Here is an 8,770-nt window from a genome sequence, read left to right as displayed (position 1 = left end):
ACGGCAGCGTCCAGGAACTGGCCGTTGGATACAGCGTTTTCCCTTACGGCCCCGATGAGGAAGGGCGTATGGGCTGCTTCCTGCAGTACTTGACCAAGCAAAACTCGACACTTCGCAAGCTCACATTCAGAGCTAGCTTCTACGAGATCGACATTGCCAAGCTGAAGACAGTAGCCGAAGCCATCTGTGCAATGACGACCTTGGAAGATCTAGAATGGCACGGTGGTACAACAACGCGTGACTCCGGGCTGTTCCTGGCAGCCTTGGCTCAAAGTAGGTCCGTGCAGAGTTTGACGTTCCAGCTCAAAGAGCGCGTCTTTTACGAATATGCTCAGCGCCCTCGTGTGACCCCACGCGTGACACATTGGGTCATGGCACTGCTGGCAAACAACGCACTGCAGAAGCTAGACCTAGATGTCTCGTGGTCCTCCAGCACGGAATGTTGCCTTTTACTCGAAGCACTGTCAGAAAAAGAAGACTGCCATCTTCAAAGCCTGACCTTGCGTAATTTTCCCAACCACCATGATTTGCGAGAAGTTTGTAGCAGTATACAGAAATGTGGACTCAACCGAAGGGTCCACATTGACGGTTATGCCATCGTGCCCAGGGATGAAGGCATGCTCGCGGCGTGTCAGCAAGTGACGTCCCTCAACGTTCGTTCTAGAAACTTCCGAATGAATGTTGGTGCTCTTCGCGACTTGTTTAATGTAATGACTACTTGCTACCATGTCACGTCACTGCACGTCTCCCTTCACGTCTTCGATGAAGAAACTTTCGCAGCATTCACAACATGCGTGAGCAAATCGCCCAGCGTCAAAGAAATATTGCTGAATACGATATTTCCTGAATTTTATGAATCATTTATAGCAAACTTGCAGGCTGGAGTCAAGTCAATGTGCACTTTGTTTGAGGCACTGTCTTCCAATGGCAGCATCACCAGGATACAGCTGGCTTCGTCTGTCGCCCTGAATGACCGGTACTCTCAGGCGCTCGCCGACGCCGTTTTAAACAACAAGCAGCTTGAACAACTCTTGGTTAGAGGCATGAACGACACTTCCGTCCCTGTATTTCTCGACCGTCTTGTGCCCGGACTCGAGCACAACTACAACTTACTTGTCCTGGATGTCCCACCCTGCGACGATCATCATAACGAGCTTATGCGCGTAGCCCAGGAAATGGTGCGGCGCAACTGCAGCCTCGTCGACCGGGCTACCCGGTTCGTGATGGGAGACCACAGTTTGTACTGTGCATGCGCTTTTGAACGCATCTCCGAAGAACCAGTTCTCGTCAGCAACGTTCAACAGAAGGTGACTTCGAGTGAAGAAGCTAATGACATGATCCGGCATGCACAGCGGTTCGTGCGTTACATGGACCTCAATACTTACATGAGACTGACCGGCGTTGTCAAGAAACGTGTCGAGTGTTACGACCGCGAGGACGGTAGCCTGCGATTAGATCAGCTGTACGATGAGTGCTGGTTGCATATTCGTCGGTTTCTATTGATAGAGGACGTGCTGATTCTTTGACGGCCTTTGTTCACACCATCTGGTTATTTAATGTCTCATGATATTTGAAAATAAAAAAAACTCCTCAAATGAACTAAAAACGTTACTGTCCTATACGCATTTGCCTAAGAAGACTTCCAAGAAAAAGTTATCCTGTTTTTCTACTCAGTAAACTGTTTTTACCTCTGCACCCTCACCCGGCAATTTTTCTGCCCTCAATCTGCAATGTTAGAGATTGTGCGCATAGGAAGCCATATGAGCTTAACTTGGTTTGTAGGGTCTCCAGGATCAGCCCACATTTGATCAAGCGGCGATGTCACATAAAAGCGAGACCATGTGATGCAACCACGGTGACACCATTATGACGTTATAGCGTGACGCCTTCGCACAGTAACGTTTTTTTTTTGCGTCACTCGTGCTGATGCGGATGCCGCTGACGACAACGGCAACTTTTCGCCTTCGATGAGGCAACCAAGGATTTTGTTTTAAAGGAAACTTGGGGGAACGAGCGAAGCTCATGCACATAGGCGAGCGCACCTAGGGAGGGGGAACGCTTGCGCCATCTTTTATTTTATTTTATTTATACAATACTGCAGACCCTATTTGGGTCCATGCAGCGTGCCCCCCTTGAGTGGAAGGGGGGCACGCGAGTGGCGTCCACCGTATATTATTTTTCTCTTCTTCTCTTTTTCTTCTTTTTCTTTTTTTCTGTTTTTTTTCCTCTTTCCTTGCCCTCTGATTTGAGATTGTATAAAGTTGAGCACCGACAAACTGTATCTTCAATCCTGATGAAAGCCAGACTCTAGGCCGAAACGTCGAAATAAACCACGTTGTGACCGCTCACGGAGGATCTACTGGACTATATATATATATATATATATATATATATATATATATATATATATATATATATATATATATATATATATATATATATATATATATATATATATATATATATATATATATATATATATATATATATATATATATATATATATATATATATATATATATATGAACAGCAATCACAAAAAAATGAAAGAAGAAAGTCACAACTAAGTAAGTTGTACACTGAAGAAATATGAAAAACATAATGAATAAAAACAACGTCAGAAAGAAATAACAGAAGTAAGAACACATTGCATGCGCATAAACATTTGCCTATACCCCCGCAAGACACTTGAAATAAAAAAAAAGAATTGAAATACAAAAAAGGAACACTAAAAATAAGAAATGAAAGATTAATCATTATGACAATGGCGAAACATGAAGTAGATATATGTTCAATGGAATCTGCGCTTATTAGTTGTGATAAATGCAGATTATTCTAATCGTTTATAGTGCGCGGAAAGAAAGAATATTTGAAAAGGTTAGTTCTGGTCTTATATGGTGTTATGACCGTCGTCAGTAGGCGCCATGCTGTCGCTGGAAAGCGTAGCCGGGCAGCGTTCCCCCGCCTGGAACCCCAGTTTTCTTGGAACCAGCGTCCAGAGCTGACTGGGGAGCGGCGCTCTTTTGATCCTCAAACAAGTATCGACTGGCCGGCTGCCTATGCCCGCCAGGTATTGTCCCTGCTTGCCGGAGGATGAGACGTCATGTCGCCACGACACCGTAAGCCGTTCCAGAGAGGACAACATAGACAGCGTCTTCCTTGGAAGAAACCGTGGCCGCGGCCACAAATTGCCCTACTAATTGAGCGGACAAATCGGCGGACCGTTTGATGTCTGCTGTCAGGAGCGTGGGACCCCTCGACCAGCGGCACACACACGACGAGGAAGAGCTCCTTTGGCGCCACCTTGCAGTGCAGTGATCACGACTCAATATTAGATGTTCACGTGGGCCGTGCATGCTCGTACCCCTCGCCTGTTGTGTGTGTGTGATTGGTGTTCTACTCAAGAAGGAGGAGCCTGGAAGGGCTTATAACGATGCTTCAGAGTGCGGGACGTGGCTCTGAACCATTTAAGGTTCAACCACCACGCTCGTGGTTTGCGAAAACTCTCAACCTTTCTATGATGTAAATATTTGTAAATAGTGCCATAAACTTGTTTGTCTTTTCGTATCCCCATCTTGTAAGCGCTCGTTTCCTCAACCCGAAGCTACACCACGCTACCACAAGAGACCGGGCAGCCCCCGATCTGCAACAACTGGTGAACAGCGCCGGAATCCGCAACAACGGGTCCTCAGTGCTGGGAGCCGCAACAATGGTGTTAAAGAAAATTCGTGACGATGCCGTGTTCGACGTGCTGCAAGTGGTGTCACATACGCGTGTGGGTTCAAAGAGAAAGAGTTGTTTTTCAGTTGGTAGAAAAATTTTAGCCTGTGTATTTTCCTTCAAAGTGTCTGGATATTATGTTGTTTCATTAGGCTAGTGGGAGAGTCAGTTATTCTATATTTAGAAAAAATGAACCTAACTGCTCTGCGTTGAATCATCTCTAGAGCGTTTATGTTAGTTTTTGTGTAGGGATCCCATACGATGCTTGCATATTCTAGTTTCGGGCGAATGAGTGAAGTGTAGGCTAGCATTTTAGTATAATGAGGAGTGTGCTTTAGTTTGTGCCTGAGGATACACAGTTTTTTGAAGGAGGAGTTACATATGTTGGAAATGTGGTTATTCCAACTTAGGTCACTAGTTATCACGATTCCAAGATACTTGTATTGGTTTACTTTGGTGAGCGGTTATAAGATCCTAGGTTATAAGCAAACGACATCATATTAATTTTTTTGTTATAGACATGTAGACTGTCTTTTCCTTGTTCAATTCCATCACCCGCACCACGACAAGATGTTTTGAAGGTTAGAATTAAGCATTAATTGATCATTAAGAGAACAAACTTCGTTAAACACCATACAATCGTATGCGAATAGCCTAATTTGAATAGAGGGACAAATTTTGTTAACGATGTCATTTATATATTAGAAATAGTAAAGGTCCCAAAACACTACCCTGGGGTACTCCAGACGTTACTGAAAGTTCATTAGAAGAGTAATTACCGATTGATACAAACTGTTTGCGATTATACAGATAAGCTGCTACCCAGTTAACTATGTATGCGGGAAGGTTAATTGACTGCAGTTTTTCAATAAGTTTACTGTGAGGAACAAGGTAAAACGCTTTCTTAAAGTCCAGAAATATCACGTCGATTGAAATATCACGTCGATCTTAAGAAAGGAGGGGGGGAGGCAAAAACCTTCCCCATATTTTGACTTGTAGGAGTGGGGCGCTCAATGAACGACCGGGAGTACAAGAGAACTCAAGAGCGCGCTGTTAAGGGCTCGAGGTTGATGGCAGGTACGGCGGGCTTCTTTACGGTAGCTGGCTCCCCGCCGTCGTCCGCATAGCCGATCTTCGCCAGAGAGGGGACGCGCTCATAGAGAGGGAACGAAGGTTTATTTCCATGATGTAATGAGGTGGAACTGTACAGTGATTCGGCTCGGATTCAGCGACTCTTTACAAAATGACTTCTACTTTTATTGCCCGTCGGCTCCTGTGCACGTTAGTCTGAAGAAAGCGGTGAGCACTGTTGCCACGAATCAGGTGACATGAAGTCCCAGTGGTCCGCCCACCGGAAAGGATAAAGAAATTGGGCCACTCGGGAGAAGAAGAACGTGGGTGAGAACGTCCAATGTTTATCACGGGCAAACCACACAATAACGCACCCGGCCCACCCCTTGAAGACAACGCAGGGCGAGGAGGTAGAGTCCGGTGGAAAGAGAAAGTTGAGCTCCTCCAGGGAGATGGCCACTGACACGAACGTCAGCAGCGGTCCATGGCTGCTTTTAGCTACAGGCTTCCACAACACCCTTGAACATGGCAGACAAAACGCTCGATCCCTGAGAACGGCTACTTCGACGCCTTCCCACGCTTCCGAACTGTCGGAGTTTTGCTACGACCTCGCGTAGGCGACAATAGCCGAGTCGAGATATTGGCTCCATGAGAACTACCACAGTGGCGCCGTCTCATGCTGCTTTAACCCGTTCAACAAAAGGATTGTTTGCAATGGTTCCGTCGAGTTCCTCGTAACCCGACCACAGCAAACTGCTAGGCCCACCTGCAGGACAGCGTCATGCTTTCCGCTTCCGTCCGGGCGCCGATATCGGGGAGAGAGCCTTCTCGTAGACTGGCTTACGCGCAATGGCGTACGCTGAGATGAACTGCCGGGCCATACGTAACAGCGATCAGAAGCCCCCGTACTCAAACTCTCCAATCGCCTCGCCTCTTTTTAACAGCGTTTGTTTACCGAAGCAAGCTCACAATGCCCCAGAAGCCGCCAATAAGTAAACTTGCACGCGTGCTTAATCATTGACCAGGCGAAGTTTCTAAATGCGAAGCACTTCTTTGCGTTCTGCAGGATTTTGAAGCATCTATCTATCTATCTATCTATCTATCTATCTATCTATCTATCTATCTATCTATCTATCTATCTATCTATCTATCTATCTATCTATCTATCTATCTATCTATCTATCTATCTATCTATCTATCTATCTATCTATCTATCTATCTATCTATCTATCTATCTATCTATCTATCTATCTATCTATCTATCTATCTATCTATCTGTCTGTCTATCTGTCTGTCTGTCTGTCTGTCTGTCTGTCTGTCTGTCTATCTATCTATCTATCTATCTATCTATCTATCTATCTATCTATCTATCTATCTATCTATCTATCTATCTATCTGTCTGTCTGTCTGTCTGTCTGTCTGTCTGTCTGTCTGTCTATCTGTCTGTCTATCTTTCTGTCTGTCTGTCTGTCTGTCTGTCTGTCTGTCTGTCTGTCTGTCTGTCTGTCTGTCTGTCTGTCTGTCTGTCTATCTATCTATCTATCTATCTATCTATCTATCTATCTATCTATCTATCTATCTATCTATCTATCTATCTATCTATCTATCTATCTATCTATCTATCTATCTATCTATCTATCTATCTATCTATCTATCTATCCGCTTACAAGTGGGTGATCGTCAAGAAAAAGCTGACCTTCGCCGCGTTGACCGGACGAATGCAAAGATTAAATGTGATTGTCTCAACAGGAATCCAGCCCTAGGATTCTGCGTGACAATCAAGCATTATACCACAGAGCCACGCCATGTCTCAGAACTACATTTCAGATAGGCCCTGATGATTGCGAAACGCAAAGTGCGGTTGCAGTGCTGGCTTTCCTCTTTTAATTAACATTACATTTGCACTCCTACAATACAGCCGTCACGTCTGGTTAACATCAACTGTAGCCATGTGTCTTCCGCTTAAGTTTATCTATTTAACAGTGTCCAGGGCTATGATACTCGCGAGCAGCGGTGCTTTATATCAGCTTGACGCTTCGAATATTGCTAATGTTCATGTTGCTATTTGCTTCGTTACGCAACTGTTAACCACTGGTGATGTAAAACATGAGGCTGTTTTACGCATGTCTGTGCGTACATTTGTACACATCTTTAGCGCAACTTCGTAACGTTTCTCTCAATAAGAAATTACAACACAGTCACCTAGCATGTGCATGCTTCGCATAACATCCGATTCCCAAGGTACTTGGGATCTGTCGATTTTTTTTTCCTGCTTCACTGAAAAAGAGACGTTATCGCTGTCACGCAGTGTCAAGTGCCAGTTTGAACGATAACGAAAAATTAGAAGTGACTTATCTCGACTATGCCAATATATATATACAGCGTGAGCTACGGACGGACGTGCGGACGGACTAGACAACGAGCTCACGCAGGTCAAGCGCCTGTCCACTACTGCCACGTCACTCCAGGAGCTTCAAAGCCTTCTCCGGTGCGCCAGCTGTGCGCCGTGTGACAGGCCAGAACGGCGCGTTCGACCGCATGTCAAAGCAGGGTAGGAGCCGAAATTCACGACTGATATCTCTCGCATATAGAGCCATCGAGGACTTAATTCCTCGTGACGTAACGGGAAGGAACTGCCGCTGTCACGAATTGTGCGGGAAAGACAAGACATGGGAAGGAGAACGTGCTCGTTGTTTGCTCTTTCGGAGGTTGTTTAGAGCCCTTTTGAAAACACAGCCGCATACTGGATGAACACTTTTGCCCCGAAATCGAGGTGGGAAGTTGCCGGGGGAAACTCGTTGAACCCTTTCGTTACTTGAGATCTCAGACAAGTGTAACGGGAAGTTCGAAAGTAACGGCATGGTACGGTCAGTAATCAGTGCTTGTTCGAAGTGAAATTCGAGCGCGAGTCGGCGGAAGACACCCCGATGTATGTCTGATGGTGCTTTGTTTTGTGTATTGTACTCCATCTTTGAGAAACACGGGGGTCTCTGCCTTCTCAGCAATTTTAATCGCCGATTGATTCCCTACGCATCAAATCCAACAGTGGACGTCGGTAGCATATACTAAGACATTCAGTCCATTAGAGCTTTAGCACCGCTATGGAGTGACGTTGGTCCCACCGCTTGTAGCACCACCTCTGTTCTCTGCAGATGTTGGTTGACTGCTCTTCTTGGCATAGTCACACAGAAGAGAACACTTTGAAACTGCTCTAGCGATATGTCATCTCATCAAATAATTCGGATGCTTCCCTCGTACTTTTGCGTTGCCGAGTCCCATTTACTCTTCTGCTGCATGATGTAGCGATATGTCATCTCATCAAACAATTCGGATGCTTCCTCGTACTTTTGCGTTGCCGAGTCCCATTTACTCTTCTGCTGCATGATGTCATCCCTCCGTGCTACCTCACTGCTTATCAGCGGATCCGTCAGAAATTGAGCTTGTGGGTTTCTCACTCGGACTTTCAGCTCAACAGCTTCTTAGTTGGTTTCCTGGATTTTCGTCCTTGTTAGGGATTTCAGCCCGACGTTGCTCGTCGGTCGTTGTTCTGGGGTTGCCTGGAGCTACAGGCCTCATGGGGGCGACTGCTAGCGCGAACTTCATGTCGTGACCTGAAACGGTGCGACACTCCGGCTTCTTAACGGCCTCGATCAATGCCTCCCTGGAAGAGAACTTCACCTGAGCGTGCACGGAACCGTTAGGCCACACGCGCACGATCTGGCCCGTGGGGAACAAGGCGGCGAGCTTGTCCCGATTTCGAAAGGACTCCGGGACGTCGTGCAAGTCCAGAGTGTCCTGCAGGACCTCGGGGCGTTGGGTGAGATGCCTCCACTTGGCCCCGCAGTGCACGATAATGAAGGGGGCTCCCTTTAGCTCGACGTCCTTGAGGTACCGCACCGCCGCTATCGCCTTCTCTTCACTCTCGTACCGCGCGAAGGAACACTTGAGCCTGGTACCCTTGAACATGTGCTTCACATCG

Source organism: Rhipicephalus microplus, chromosome 9 (genome assembly GCF_043290135.1).
Source record: "Rhipicephalus microplus isolate Deutch F79 chromosome 9, USDA_Rmic, whole genome shotgun sequence".
Lineage (NCBI taxonomy): Eukaryota > Metazoa > Arthropoda > Arachnida > Ixodida > Ixodidae > Rhipicephalus > Rhipicephalus microplus.
Note: the sequence above shows the minus strand (reverse complement) of the source record.